General features: G+C 43.0%; 1 protein-coding gene across 2 annotated transcripts in view; it reads right to left on the reverse strand.

The window, feature by feature from the left end:
• The window catches only part of ATXN1 (ataxin 1), a 179,926-nt gene extending 164,780 nt beyond the window's left edge, over window positions 1-15,146 (reverse strand). For both annotated transcript variants that reach the window (XM_032181770.1, XM_032181772.1), the window contains exon 1: window positions 15,128-15,146. The gene's annotated coding sequence lies outside the window, so the exon portion shown is untranslated. The remainder of the gene's footprint in view (window positions 1-15,127) is intronic.
• Between the last annotated feature and the right edge of the window lie 367 nt (window positions 15,147-15,513).

Consider the following 15,513-nt stretch of genomic DNA (forward strand, 5'->3'; position numbering starts at 1 on the left):
AGAAATGACAGAAAAACACCTCTCTGCTTCTAACCTTACCTCTAGAGAGGAGTTCCAAAAACTAGATATAAAATGTCCAAACCTGAAAGACAGTTTTGCCCCAGTTTTCATATGGCATTTTTTTCAACATATCTGAAAGGGTTTAAAACTGCTGCTCTTATCTGATGAAAATGCTGTCTTTCCTCCTGCAGTCCTGGCATTCTTTGTGGTGAGACTGTTTCAGTATCAATATTAATATTAAAATGTCAAGTTTGTGACACTACATTTCCTGTACTATTTAAAGCATTCAGAACAATTATTATCCGTGAAATATTAAGCAGTAAATTTTTGCTACCTGCTTACAGTATCAACAGCCCTGACTGTGACAGAACAGCTCTTACACCAGTCACATGCAATTTTATATAGAGATGTATTGTTCAGCTTTTCTAGCAGTACTCATACATTTCCCCAAATTGACTTTTGTTGTTTTTAGCAAAGCTACATATTTATTCCCTTTTCTGGAGTGCAGCCGAGGTCTGAATATCAACTGAATTTACAGCTCTTACTATTTCAGACTTTTGGCCCATATATATTCCACAACTGATAGCAAATTTAACATAGGGTGAACCATCAGGGTTTTTTTTGTTTGTTTGTTTGTTTGTTTGTTTTTAATATTTATGGAAAGGTAATTGTTTCCTATGTTAATTCTGCTGCTCTTTAAAAAAAAAAAAAAAAAAGAACTTTCATTTTTGCCTTTTTTCCCTCCCCGTTTCAGTACTTAGTTTAATCTTTTTCTTTCATAATTAGCTAAACTGTGGTTACATATCTTTGGCTATAAGAGGTATTTTTATTATAACATGTAGGTGTCTTTAGAAGTAACATACGTTAGAGCAGCATAGCTGAGAATGCACTAACCTGCCACTCCTTCCTACCAAGCTGCCAAAGTTTTGGAGAAGCTTTCATATACTAGTACAAACTGAAAACAACAAATGTTTATTCCTGTGTTCAGAAAGGTGTATGGTAATTACAGAGAGAGGTTTTTCCCCTTGTCAAAGAACAGCTTTATGAGGAATGGACAAATTCTGGACAAAAAAATGGACAAAAATTATGTCAAGCCTTCCATTAACAGACACCTTTACATGGTAAAGGTCAAATTAAATGTCCCAAATAACTCAAGGGAAGCTCTACTTTCAGTGTACAGCTTGAAGATACCACAAAGTACTTCAGTATCATTACAGAGGTCAGTTATTTCCACTGTTCTCTCTGACAGTTCAAGAAGATTACAGAACATGCATACTTCTTTCAGTCTTAATTAACTTCTCTGCAAATTTGAGTCAAAGGGCTCAAATCACAACCCTCCAAAAGCCAACAGAAGGAACGCCGCTGGGAGTAGGGCCTAAAACAACATGTCTACAGTAGTCAACAACTCTCGAGCTATATAAATGCATGCTAATATCTCTATACTGACTGGTCATCAACATTTCCATTATAATTCTTGTACTCGGGGACATTTCTATGCTGGATCCTATCCATACTCCTCTCTAGCCAGCTGAAAGGAATTGTTTTTGAGTGATACAAGGCACCTCCCTCCCCTCCAGAGACCAGCAGAAAACTAATGGAGCCCTCATTTTCCACACAAATTAACAGGACCCTGGGGTGAAAGCTAGTTTACCTGCTCTGCTACGCTGTGCTGTTGCAGGGTTGTAAAAGGAAGCTTCAGTTTTGTTGCAGGAAATCAAGGGCTACCGGCTTTTTCATGTAGTAACGTGAAATCATCAGGGCTCGGAACACAACAAGGAGGCCTGAACAACAGTTAATGAATAATATGCCCTGCAATTCCTCATCATTCTGTTTACACTGTAGTGAGAGTTATAAATGAAGTAATATATACAGCAAGATGCAGTCCGCCAATACAAGGAGCCTGTCAGAAATGCTTTTTAAATATAGCAGGGGGAGTGCTAATATCACAGCCAGTGTTCTTCCCACCCCAACCAGTGAAACCAGCCTTACGTTGGACCCCCTGCTGCCCCCAGAAAGACAGCTATGTTAGTCTACAGACCCGTGGCAGTATTAGAACTGAACTCATTATTTTAAAATGTTTGAAGGACCTTGACAGAAGAGCATGACAGAAGACATAGAAAAACAAATTCCATTCTACAATATGCAATTCATACTAATGTTAATTAATTCACATTCACAACATAAGCTGAAGCCGTTCCAAAAAAAACATTATGATATATTCTGAGAACAAGCACTGGGAGCAAAACGCAGAACTTGGCTTAGTTTAAGCAATCTACTGACGCACCATTATACATGTTTCCGAAAGGAGTCCAAGTCTGTCTTCTCCTTCCTGCTCCTGGAGGGACGTCAGTAGCAGGCCCACCACACTGCATTAGTCAACAATCAGCTCTAGAAGTAATTCTCCTCCTTTCTGCAGAAATCAGTTGTTAAGTAAAGGGGGAAATATTAACAGTTTTCAGCAGTGGTGCAATAAAATTGGACTGTAAACGCTTTATGGTCTGATTGAGAAGCCTAGCTGAAGGAACGCGTTGCCCCGGAGTTTCACAGTAAAATATGGTCCTTCCTTCTCTTGCCCTTCCAGGGCTCCTGCTATCTTCTAACTCATGCTCAGGCGTTCCTGGATGCCTGGAAGCAGAATGGCAAGACGGACAGGCCATCGTGACAGAAAAAAAAAATCATGACAGAAACCAGTAACATGGCACCAGCTAAGTGAGGTGAACTCTACATGAAGGCCAGCAGCGGGTTCAATCTCTGGTGCAGAAGCTCCTCAGTGTTTTGTCTGAGGTACAAACACACAGAGTTAATATACTTGTGTTGGCAGGTGAACAGATTTGCTCTCAGTAGTAACCACAAGTTCTTTTCAAGTCCCGAGCAGAAGTAAAGAGATGACCCAGGTCAATACTCATACATTACACACCACAACCTCTCTCAAACACATGAAGAAAAACAACAACAAAAGGCTCAGCTACAGAGCAAACCCCACTCACACACACCACAAAAACTCTTTTATTTTCCACGCCCATCCCCAAACGCAAATTGTCCAAAGGCTGAATACCAGCTCTTCACAAAGGCCTCCAAGCCCATCAGCACATCGAGCTCCCTGCCGGCCTGCCAGCTCCTAACTACAAGGCACTTGCACATTACACGACTGCCCAAACACTCGTGGTTCCCCACCAGTTACAGCGATGCACTTAGCATCGAGACAGCATCTTGTGTTAATTGCACACCAACTTGGTCACTGTAAAAAAACACACACGGAAATTTTCCTAGTGAGAAGGGAAATCAGTGGCTACAACTGCAAAGCGCTGTGTTGCTAGCCAGAGACGGAGAGGAGAGCACACAATCCAATGCTGAACCACTGCCAGCAAGGAGGAGTCCCAGTTTAAGGCCTCAAAAAACACTTGCAAAGCTGTTACTTGGCTGATTACGTCTCTGCTGAAAGGGTAAGATTTCAGAGTAGTGTGCAGAGCAGATTAGGCGCACGGCTCCCAATGCAGCGAGCAGGAGCTGCAGATCTGAACCACCACACACACTCTGCAACTACACCCCGCCGCGTACGAGCAGTGTAGCGTGCCTCTGAGCTCTACTACGATAAAAATAATAGCGATATCAACGAGAGTGTAGTCCATGGCCAATGACCACAGCACGCTAAACTCCCCTGGAAATGAACCGATCTCTACGAAATTTTAAAAACCAAGTGAAAGATAGGGTAAAATTCGTATCAAAAAAAAATAGTAAGGGCAGTGACTCTTTGAAAAAAAAGGGACAATTTGGCATTTGCAGTGTGCACAAGATGTCTTCATACACTTTCCTGATTCCTTGCCAGTAACTATTCAGAAAAGACCACTTAACAAGCAAACAGGTCTTCGGCACAACAAATAATAAAAAAGAGAGCAAAGCTTGTGCTATTTAAATATCATGAAACATTCTGCTAATCATGCACAGATGGAAGTACAGACGCTTCTGCCAGACGCCTTGTTCAGAAACTTTGCTCTATTTTTAATTATTTGATGCACAGAGGACCTGTTTGCTGATTAAAAGGGCATTGCCTTTAAAAGGACTCTATCAATATGGAGTCTAGTCTTGTTTGTAATGGAGATTTAAAAAGTACTAACTCATGTCTCTGAACTCACTGTACCAATTTATCTCATCTTATAAGCACGTCGTTGCTTTTTTTCAGATACTTCTCTCACCTTGGGAGACTGCCTATATACAGGAAAAGTGAAACTACCTGCAAGCTCTTGTCAAATACACTGAGTAAATCCATTTGGATAATGCATATTTTCCAACAATTTCCTTCTGTTTGCATCTCTTTCGGTGCTATCTATAACAAGAATGGGTATCAATTTTTAGATAAAGGCATTATTTTTGACAGCTTTCCTTTCAGTCAAAAGCATGTGTTTTTTTTTTTTTTTTTTTTTTTTTTTTTGTGAAAACATCTCCAAAACTTATCAACCAAAATACTTATTGTTTTTTTCAATCTACTATAACCACACTACCATGCCAATAGTCAGATCTTGGCAAAAGCACTTGTAATGATATAAAAAAAACAACAACCAACTGTGGGGGAAAAAAGCAACCCTCACATTTTTTCACTTCATACCTTCTGTGAACTTCACTCATTCAGCGGGTACTTCATTCCTGTACTTCTCCGCAGCAGTCAAGGAATGTTTCCCTCAGTGAAGAGCCTCACTCAGAATGCACAACACGTCCATTTTCTTTTTTTTTTTTTTTCTATTCTTTTTCTGAATTAAGTGCTTTTCAAACATTCTTTTTTGGCTTCGTTTACAATTTATCTCAAAAGTTTTGTAACCTATTACCACAGCATTTTGCCAGTATGAAAATGCCTGGAAACCAAGAAAAACAGCCCAAGCTATTGCTTTTGTGCCATCAGCATAGTATGTAAAAATATATTTTTAAAGCTTACTAATGTTACTGATTTAAACTGCTGCTATTAACACAATAAAAGAGTCCTCTGACTAGCAGACCACATGATATGATAGGAAAGTAACAGTGACCCCATTATCTTACGAACAAATGACCCAAAGAGGGGGTGGCTCCCGGCTCATGCTCAGGTACAGAGGAAACAGCCGAGTTATTTTTAAACTGCCAGCATGTAATATTATACAAACAGATAAATGCAGCTAATTTGCTTGCAACCAGCTGATCAGCCTGAAAAGCAAGATACCAGCTGAAGCGACAACTGCAGCTGGAAGCCAGGGAAGACTGGCAGGGGCAGGCAGGACTGCAAATCCAATGTTCAGCCAGTGAAACGGGCACCCACGGTGAAGCTTCAGAGAAGAAATAAAGGGTTTTTTTTCCCATGAGGAGAAGGGGAGGGCCGTATGGAGTGAAAGGCTTGTCCGGACAGATCGTCAGGGTTGCAAAGCTCAGAAACCAGCTATGACTAACGAGGAAGGAAGAGAGGTAGATGAAACAACATTCAAATGTGCAGTTCTGCAGAAACTTACTGAGGTATTGAAACCCTCTAAGTAGAAATGGATGTTAGAGACACAGAAACGCACACGGAAATCAAGCCCGAGAAAGGGCCAGCAGGCGACCAAAGCAGCGGGCAGGCAGCAAAGCTGGGGGAGGCAGCCGTACAAGTAGGCCAGGCAGCAGCAAGAAATGCTGAGCACAGGAGAAACTCAGCAGAGAAGGAAGGGGCTGAGGAGAAAGATTAATTGGCCAGCCACAAGACAATAAAGTCTGGAAAAGGCTGCAACGGGACAGAAGGATGAAGGGGCAAAAAATTGCCTGGCTTTATAAAGGAAGGTTAGTCTGATTCACCAACACGTCCATCTGAAGACTGGAAAGACAACTGATAACACCTGGCTGAGGAAGTTCTCATTCCCTCTTCCCTTGAAGGAAAAGCCAAGCTAACACTCGACTACGGCAGCACCAACCAGGCAGTGTCCTGTCAGCAACGCTGACCTGCCACCAGCAGCTCCAACTTCACAGGGCCCTGGCTGCCCCCAGAGAAGCCAAGCCAGGTGCCATGCCCTGACACACCGCGTTTGCAGGCCTATGGTTCTGCTTCAACCACCAAAGCAAGCAGTGGAGGTGTGAACCAGACCCCTCAACCCGCCGCTGGCCCTGGCTGAGCACCTCAGGGCAATGAAGGACACGCAGGGTTCACGCTGACCGAGGCGAGGACAGAAAGGGCCTGGCCACGGCCTCTCGGGGTGCACAGCCCTGCTGGTTGCACAGGGACACATCAGATAAGTAAGGCGCTGTATAAACAGCACTAGGAGCTGCAGCCAGCCCCCTGACAGCTCAGGCCAGCGGACCTCATAGTACCGCTGCAAACGGAGCACAAGTGTGTCTTCGTTTGCATTTCTGCCATTCCTTTCAACCAACGTGACGCTCAGCAAGTTCAAGTCCTTAGGTAACTGGCGTGTTTGATTGCTGCTGTTTAATGTGTTGCAGATGCTTACTATGTACCTTCTATCCGTCTTCATTTTCCTTAGGGCCCTTTTTGGCTGTACTCTAACAGATAACAACATCTGGATCGCAGTGTCATGTAACAAATGCCACTCATGAAGTTTATTATCATTACTTTAATTCACTCAGTCGCTGCACACTGTATATCCCCTCAATCTGCCACACAGCTGCAAACAAAATTACCTCGAGGTGACCAACACAGCCTAGGACGTACCCAGGCTGGTTTGCGGCAGTCTCATACCTGAAGAAACCAGGCACAAGGACTGAGTAATTCCTTCAGCTTGTGCAAACATGGGACAAAATAAAGACTTGTATTTTTTCTTCAGTCCTTCCAGTACTGTAGTATCACATATATTTTAAGTCCCTCTATAACGTACTTGTGCGCTACCCAGAAAAAAGACACAGTGCAATTTTAAACTACAGTTTATTGGCCCACAACACCCACCATCCCCCTGTTTCCCCATCAAATACAGTGCAGACCTTGAAACACATTACAGAGACTGTATTGCTGTGTCAGCTATCACCCTGCAATTGAATTAACTGTCACATTCAAAAAGCAGACCTGAAGTGACTTCCAGGGCTGTATCAACAAGTATCAGGTCAGATCACAGCGAATATCCAAGAAAATTTAGCAAGACTGATAGTAAGAACCTAAAACTCATCCTTGATTCACAGAAGAGATACACAAGACTTAACTGGAAAGGTAAAGCAGCTTTCCAGCTCTGCAAACCAGGAGATGCAAAGGTAAAGTGTTTGCCCAGATCCACCCGTTTGCCTTTGGCCTTTCCACCAGCCCTTGGGATGCATTGCTCCACATGTTAACGAGATGCATTTGTTTTGTTTTGTTCCATTAAAACTGGATGCTCAGATCTTAAAACAATAGTATGAAATCAGTATGCCTGACACATGGCATTAATTTGACTTTTTGCCTGACACACCAGATGGCCTTCTACGATGGGGTTACAACACTGGTGGACAGGGGAAGAGCAACTGATTTCATCTACCTGGACTTGTGCAAAGCATTTGACAATGTCCCACATGATATCCTTGTCTCTACATTGGAGAGGCATGGATTTGATGGATGAACCACTTGGCGGGTAAGGAATTGGCTGGATGGTTACACTAAATGAGTTGCAGTCAACAGCTCAATGTCCAGGTGGAGATCAGTGATGAGTGGTGTGATGAGCAGTGTTCCTCAGGGATCTGTATTGGGACTGGCACTATTTAACACCTTAGTCAGTGACATGGACGGTCAAACTAAGTGCACCCTCAGCAAGTTTGCTGATGACACCAAGCTGTGTGGTGCGGTCAACACGCTAGAAGGAAGGGATGCCATCCAGAGGGACCTGGACAGGCTTGAGAGGTGGGCCTGTGAGAACCTCATGAAGTTAAACAAGGCCAAGTGCAAGGTCCTGCACCTGGGTTGGGGCAATCCCAATCAGAAATACAGGCTAGGTGGAAAATGGATTGAGAGCAGCCTTGAGAAGAAGGACCTGGGGGTGTTGGTTGATAAGAAGCTCAACATGAGCCAGCAACTTGTACTTGCAGCCCAGAAAGCCAAATGTATCCTGGGCTGTATCAAAAGCAGTGTGGCCAGCAGGGCGAGGGAGGTGATTCTCCCCCTCTGGTCTGCTCTTGCGAGACCCCACCTGGAGCCCTGTGTTCAGCTCTGGGGATCCCAGCACAAGAAGGACATGTAAGTATTAGAACCAGGCCAGAGGAGGGCCGCAAAGACAATCAAGGGGCTGGAGCAACTCTCCTGTGAGGAGAGGCTGAGGGCCGTTCAGACCAGAGAAGAGAAGGCTGCAGGGAGGCCTTAGAGCAGCCTTCCAGTACCTAAAGGGGGCCTACAGGAAAGCTGGAGATGGACTCCTTGTCAGGGAGTGCAGTGATAGGACAAGGGGGAATGGTTTTAAACTAGAAGAGGGTAAGTTTTAATTAGGTATAAGGAAGAAATTTTTTTTTACTGAAGTGTGGTGAGGCCCTGGCACAGGCTGCCCAGAGAAGCTGTGGGTGCCCCATCCCTGGAGGTGCTCAAGGCCAGGCTGGATGGGGCTTTGGGCAGCCTGGGCTGGTGGGAGGTGTCCCTGCCCATGGCAGGGGGTTGGAACTGGGTGGTTTTTAAGGTCCCTTCCCACTCAAACCATCCTGTGATTCTATGATTCTGTGAAAGATCTTGTAACTGAAGGGTCATGTTCATGATATTCATACCATACCGTTTTACTTCCACAAATATTGATAGAATAATCCCTATTGGCACATCTGGGGTGAAATATTTTAAGTAAAAGTTCAATGTTAATGACAAGGAACACTGCCTCCCCTTCCTGAGGGAAGAAAATACCATTGACCAAATCTGTAGTCCCTAGCAGCAGTCTCTTCTGAAATCACAGGCAATGCTGCCAAAGTAGAGGCTCGGTAGTCAGGCAGTACTGCTAAGCCAGAAGAGGAAGATGAATGGAGACTGGCTTGGACAACTCACGGGTGGATGATCACCACTGCAACCTTTTGCCTCTGAGCAGGCAGGTGAAGATCAGCCCAAATTACAAACTCATAACTCTTTGGCTGCCCCTGTAAAATGATTCTGACACCAAGGCTCGGGAAGAAAAAAAAAAAAAGGGAACTTATTTTTGTCTTAAAAATAAGAGAAATCACCACCCAAGTTGCAGCAAACATACGGGCAGAGTATAATTGTGTTAGTATTTGAATTCTGTACTTCAAGCCACCTTTGATCAACTTGATTAAAATCCCTTTCAAAAATTTTATAGCTGGTGTACTTCATGAACACAATTAAAGTAGATTAATCTGCTCTGAATTGTACATTTCATAAAATTACTGGTCTTCTGATTAATCTTACAAAAAACACATGTAACTACATACAAATGCATTTTTCTCATTGATAAAATAAGCCTGTGATAGAGCTTCCAGTACCTGGCCAAGAGGTATCACTGTGAATATCTAATAAATCAGCAAGCTCGATGATGCAATGTCATGTGAGCTAATCCACAAAATAGTATGCTTCTCCTTCTGCAAGAAAAAAACAGCCCAATTCTCAGCTTATAGCAACATGAGTGGCTAAAATCCAGTTCTTTGGGTATCAGTATCTGTGGGACAACACTGCCAGCTAGCCAAAGGCACTGCTGTTGATCCACAAACCTTCCTCTACTAAAGTCAACGATAAAACGTTAATCAAATTCAATGGCATGGTTTCACACAGTTGAATTTCAGAGCCACTGGGTCTGAAAGGGACCCCGATCTGCAGGATACTTTGACCTTACCGAGACTGCCATGAGCAGACTGATGTTACTTTACCCCATAAATCCCCTGGCCTGGTGCTGTAGCTAATCGCCGCTGAACTCAGGTACCCTCTAAAAACACTGTAACACGGTAATTAGCAGTGAGGCTTGCAATGCATTCCCCAGCCAGAAACAAGTGTTGCTGTGGAACTAGAGCAAAAGAATGTGGAAAGGGGTTGGGGAAGGATAAAGAAAAACAGGTAACAGCGAGAAAACACAGTGATATTTTATTGAAGTATCTCATATTAAAACAAGGCAACAATTACCATTACCAACCAAACTGTCAAATAGATATTACAGGAAAATGGTGATTTAAAAATAAATAAATAAATATATATATATATATATATGTATTTCCTTTAAAATGGGTTATTTCAGTGGAGAGGTAAAATGATACACAGGAGATACATCTGACACAAGCTCTTATTTCCTTATGTCTGCGTTTTGTTTTGATTTTTGGAGAAATGATGTACTTAACATCCTGTTTGCAGACTGTTCCACTCCGGACACAATTTTAAAATGCAACCGCACCAGTGATCTACATCCCCCGTTTACTTTTTGGCAAATAAGTGCACCACTCACATTAAGCTTACCGTTAACTGCGAACTGTTAACATGTCTTAGTGCGGTTTCAGTGTTCCTGTGGCAAGGCTAAACAGCATTTAGAAAACAATGATATCCCCAGGCCCGCACTGTAGTTTCTGAAGCACAGATTAAGCACGGTATTCTGCTCAACGAGCTCATCACTGTTAAGTAACTCATCAGAAAATAAAGAGGGAATTATCAAATGGGAATTGCCAAGTAATTAGTTCTCTGAAGCAGATGACATACAACTGTTAAAGGGAGGGGCTTCCCTGTTAGTCATATGTCACACTAGAGCCTACTAATCTGTAAATAAAAATGCATTACATATGATTAGCACTATGGGTTTTTAACCACTAGTGGTACGGGGAGGATTAACTCGCAACTTTTTCCAGTGTGATAAGGCAGGAAGATTTTTTTTCTCTTGCACACAATGAATTTTCACACTGTTCTGGATCACTCTGCTCTCAGACCACCTGAGGAAAGCTACGGCTGCAGCCTAGTACCAGAGCTGAAGTGCTCTGGGGCTAAGGAAGAGGACCAACGCTTTTACTATCATAGTAACCAGGAAAGGCACTCCCCACTCAGCTGCTACACGTGATGCTGAAAAGGAACGGCACCAGTGAGGAAATACTCTCTGGCGCAAAAACCCTGAGTGCAATAAAGAAGGATTAAGCCTGCTTTTTGTAATTATCCTTCTCTGTTAAAGCCTGATTTTCTTTCAAGGAGCTAGTCTCACAGCAATGTGAAATTTGCAGAACTACAAGGGCCTTCATGCGTGGGTACCTGACAAACAAAAAAGGTGGTAACAGTCACAACCACACTCCGATACGAGTGAGAAACACTTAAACTTTTGTCCTTTTTACAGACTGAAGAGTGACTCAATAAATCCTTAAGTCGGGGTTTCAGCTAGTCTCAACACGGGCCGATCACTAGAAAATAAAGAAGGAATTATCAAACCGGGGGGTTGCCTCCATCGCAGTACCTCACCACAAGAAGCCTCCCAGATTGAAATCCAGATGCTGCCTGGATTTGGGCTAGCTTTCAACCACAGGCATGGCAAAATCCAGCGGGCAGCCCCTGCCCAACTCACACAGCCAAGGGAGAGGAAAGGAGGAGGGCATGCACAGACGCCGAGGCACATGCAAAACTACCCATCAGTGATGGTAATCTCAGCGTTGTGGCCCTCGGCCCTTCAAAGTGCTCTGTCTCTCCACCACTTAGTCTCGCACCCAGAAGACCACGCTGAGGCAATGCTGGCAAGCCACAACACGGGACAGATCCTCCACAGTCCCTTACTCCAGTTGCAGGCACACCTCTTTAAAAGCACGTGCTGGAAGGTGAATCAAGCCTCAGGTCTCAGCTTATATCACGTTACGTACGTGAGCCCACTGCTTTTATCTAGGCAGATCACTACACCCAGCTCCATTTAGACTTCAGACCGTGTTGCAAAACCTTCAATCAATCTGACATCAGGCTAGCAGCATCTGCCGAGGGAACAGCAGAGCAGAACCATGAAAGGTCACCGCTGAGGTGACGGGGCAGGGCTGAGGAGGCGGCAGAGACTCATTTCTGAGATCGTCCCCTGCATTCACATCTTTTCATTTAATTTACCAGAGCGTTATTCACTCACACACAAAATAAACAATTAAAAAAAATTAAAATGATTTCTAATTACTCTCCAATTATACCTAGTTCACGTCTTCGTTTCACTTGTGCTCTTAATATGATCAAAATCTCCACTGCCTGCCTTCTTTTAGCCCTACAGCCATTGTAGGCCTTGATAAACAGTGCAAGAGGGAAGAAATAAGATCAGCTATGATAAAAGAACGCCGATATCGCAATCAAAAAATTGCCTTTGAAAACACTAATATAGAGACAGATTACCTCTCTTTACAGTAGTACAAAATATTTTAAAAGGATAGATTGCTGTTCATTTGCAGAGAACAGCAGCCAGAAGCCTACATAAAGCAGAACTTCTGCCTTATGTAAAAAATAAGCCACATGCAGTAGTGCACAGCTATACTCGTGGAAAATTCAGCAAAAAAAAAAATCTTACAAACAGGCTGTGGCTGTAAATTCAACCCGATACTATAATATGATTCATAGATATCAAGTGACTCGAGAGTGGAAAAGATTAAAAAGAACTCTTTAGCTGTTAAGATGTCCAGTGTCTCATGCAAAATCCTCTCAGCACAACCATTTAAAAGAAAGCATTGAGTTATTTGCCTGCATGGAAGGATGGAAGGAGGCTGTGCATGCTCCAAACAAATAACAATAACTCTGTTTTTTAGCTCAGGCTAAAATTAACTGAAGGCAGGATTGGAAAAAAAAAAGCCATATCTCAATGTATGTAATCTTATTTTTACTAAGCCCAATGTCCTCAAACAGGCAAAATGCTCAGCAGACTCTGCAAAGAAGCTGCTGGAGCTGGAGTGGTAGGCACACCTGAAGCTCACACACCAGAGCAGCTTTCCTCCCAGCAGGCAGGCGACTCCTCATGTGAGTAAAGCTATGAAATACACACCTGGGGACGCCAGGCCCAAAGCTGTGTTTCCCAGGTCTGATACTGGATGCGATCAGTGGAACGTGCCCGATGCTCAGTGCCTCTGACAGATGCTGTGGTAATAACTCAGGTCTGCATAAAATGGAGCGCGCTGCTGTCACCTTTACCCCCGAAACAAACGCGAGCGCCGGAAAAGATGCTGTGCTGTAGCATACAGTGCTCGATCTCGATCTGTGAAACCTATTTGTGGCTGCTCACTGTGCTGCTCCGGGTCACGTTTGTTTCACGTGTTACTACTTTGAGCTCCCTTCTGTTAAATCAAGTGACAGAGATAACGCCTGCAAGCAAGCAGTTGCTATCTCAGGAACTTGTACTTTACTTATTTATACAGTGGGCCTGATTTTGATCATTCCCTAGAGAAAAGAACTAACAAGGCCAACAGAGAGGTACCCCAAACTCAGTGACTGAAACGGCATGTCCAAGAACAAGAAAAGCAGCAGCAGTAAACCTGATCGAAGGCCCACAAAAACAATGCTATACTTCAAACTGAACCGGTACAGGAAAAAAAAAAAAAAAAAAGCAGTATAGTCCTGTATTCCTGTCATGCCTGTAACTGAGCCAATGACAGCAGCCTTAACTGGGTTATTTTTTTTTTTAATGCAAAATGTTCGTAACATATATTCTTTTTTATGCAATCACAGGAAACGTTAGATGCTAAAATACTCGAGGTGACTTAGCGATAGGTTGTGGGTAGCACAATGTGATAATTCACAGGATTTGACCAATATACTCTAAGTGATTACTTCTAGTTAAGAGACAGAAGCCTTTCCTGTAGTAATTGTTGCTGTAAATAAATACAATTTCATGCAACCTAAGCCAATTCTGAAAAAATAAAAAAAAATAAAAAATGAAATGCGTTGTGGAAATGTTCATGTCATAACAAAAAGCTTCCTTCTATTTGATCTCCCAAGCCAAGAGCTGCTACCAAGTCAGTTTTCTTCCAAAACCGAAAGATGAAATGTGTCAGCGCACGGGCACTTTGTCTGGCTTTTCAGTCTCCAGAAATTCATATCGCTCCAAAGACGTATATTGGTTACAATCCACCCTCACCACTCAGGCTCATTTGTAAACCCTAAGAGGCATGTCTTTACTTGTAACTGCTTGCTTAGACAACTTCCCTTCAGAGCACAGCACCCTGCCCCACAGCCACAATAAAATGTAAATTACGTGCCACACACTTCTCTCTGACACGCTGTATACATTAAAAAGTTATTCTGCAATGAAGACTTTCTGGTCAGCCCCTCACAAATAGAATGCTATAGTTTTGAATTTTCTGGCTATGCATAGGAAAAAAAAAAACAAAAAAAAACACATCCAGAATTTCTGCAAGCAACCACTACATTTCAATTTCCTTTATGTAAAGATACCAGCAATTTTCTTACGACCTTATATCTTTTTTTTTTTTAAAAAAAGCATTAGCAGTATTGCCAATCCCAAGCACTCAAAAATCATAAAACAGGTCCAAAAAAATCAGGCTGGCTTAATGACAATCAGATTAAAGAAATAAAATAAAAATTTATGTTCTTTTTATTGGCAGTATGATTGTTGAGCCTTGAGAATTGGTTCTTTCAAGGTATTCTCCCCAGCCATATGGGAAGGAGGGGGAGAGGAAAGGAAGAGGAGAGGGAGCAGAGACTGATAGATGTACATGGTTATATTCTGTCTGGTTCCAGGATTTCAGGGCAACATTATCAGAAGAAATGCAAACATACCTCAAACTAGTGTAAAAGACACCCAGGCATGTCATGGGTGACTAGCTATCCTGGCAAGTATCCTCATGCCATGCACAGTTTAGCACATGAGAAAACCAGGATGCTGGAAAAGTCCAACAGGCTGCAAGCAACGAGAACCACTAAAAACACTCATAAAAGCGCAGGAAGGATTTATATAATTACACACGTGGCATTTTACAACAACAACAAAAAAATAAAAATCAAGGACTGTAAACTTTTCCATTCATACTACAATCTTTCAGCAACTGAGCATACTCTGACTGGAGGTGAACATGAAACCACTCATCTGGAACCCAGTGTCCTGTAAGTCACCGAACTGAGTCACCAGAGTTAATGGAATTTTTTCTGACGAGAGTTTCTCAAGGACCTCTACTGCCAGGCAAGGGAAGTACAAACATTTCATGGGAAGGTAATCACAGACACCACACCGCTCAGGTGTCCACGTTGACCAGAACCCAGAGCAGACAGCGTGCAGCTTGTTAGAGGAAATAAAAGGTGTTATTTTCTCACCTTATTGACAGTGCATCTCTGTATGGCGAAAACAAAAGCGAAGGTGGTCACTGTGCTACAGGGGTCAGCAGTAAATTCACAGCTTGTATTGCTTGCCCGTCTGGCTTGGCCTGCGACGTGACTCTTGATCCAGAAGCTGAGGAGGTGGAAACCAACATGAAAAGAAACAGAAACACAATTAAGAATCGAGCAATTTACGAGACGCTAAGTCACCCTAAGGAAGACGGAGAGAGGCTGCTTTTGCTATTACTCAAGCACAAATAAAACTATAGATTGACTCCCGCAGCCAGAGCACATGCAGGAGAGAACGTAGCCCATTTAGTCAGACTGAGTGCTCTTTCCCTAAATGTGATCTTAATGAGGTGAAGAATCATAAGCCAGTTGAG

The sequence above is a fragment of the Aythya fuligula genome, chromosome 2 (assembly GCF_009819795.1).
Source record: "Aythya fuligula isolate bAytFul2 chromosome 2, bAytFul2.pri, whole genome shotgun sequence".
Classification (NCBI taxonomy): domain Eukaryota; kingdom Metazoa; phylum Chordata; class Aves; order Anseriformes; family Anatidae; genus Aythya; species Aythya fuligula.